Here is a 382-nt window from a genome sequence, read left to right on the forward strand (position 1 = left end):
AAAAAAAAGCAAAAAAACCTAGATTTATTGAAAATGAAACTACAGTTTTTAAATCCACCTGGATTTCCTATTCAACCTGAAAAAAAAACTGCAGCCATTTTTAATAAAAATTTTTTTATTATTTTATTTATTTTTTGCATTGTGGGTTTTTCTACCATAGTCTCTACCGGGAAAGTGTTTTACTTCTCAGAAATAAAAATGAAAAAAGTTGACAACACAATAATTAAACGATCAATTTTCACACCAACGGAAAAAATAAAAAAAAAGCTTGAAACGCGAAGTTCTCCAACCCCAATCAGCGTTTTTTAACCCCATGAAGTTGTGCGATGCAAAAGCTGCCGACGAAGGGTAGAAGTCGATTTTCCCCCCTCACATCGCCCCC

Source organism: Penaeus monodon, chromosome 17 (assembly GCF_015228065.2).
Source record: "Penaeus monodon isolate SGIC_2016 chromosome 17, NSTDA_Pmon_1, whole genome shotgun sequence".
In the NCBI taxonomy this organism is placed as follows: domain Eukaryota; kingdom Metazoa; phylum Arthropoda; class Malacostraca; order Decapoda; family Penaeidae; genus Penaeus; species Penaeus monodon.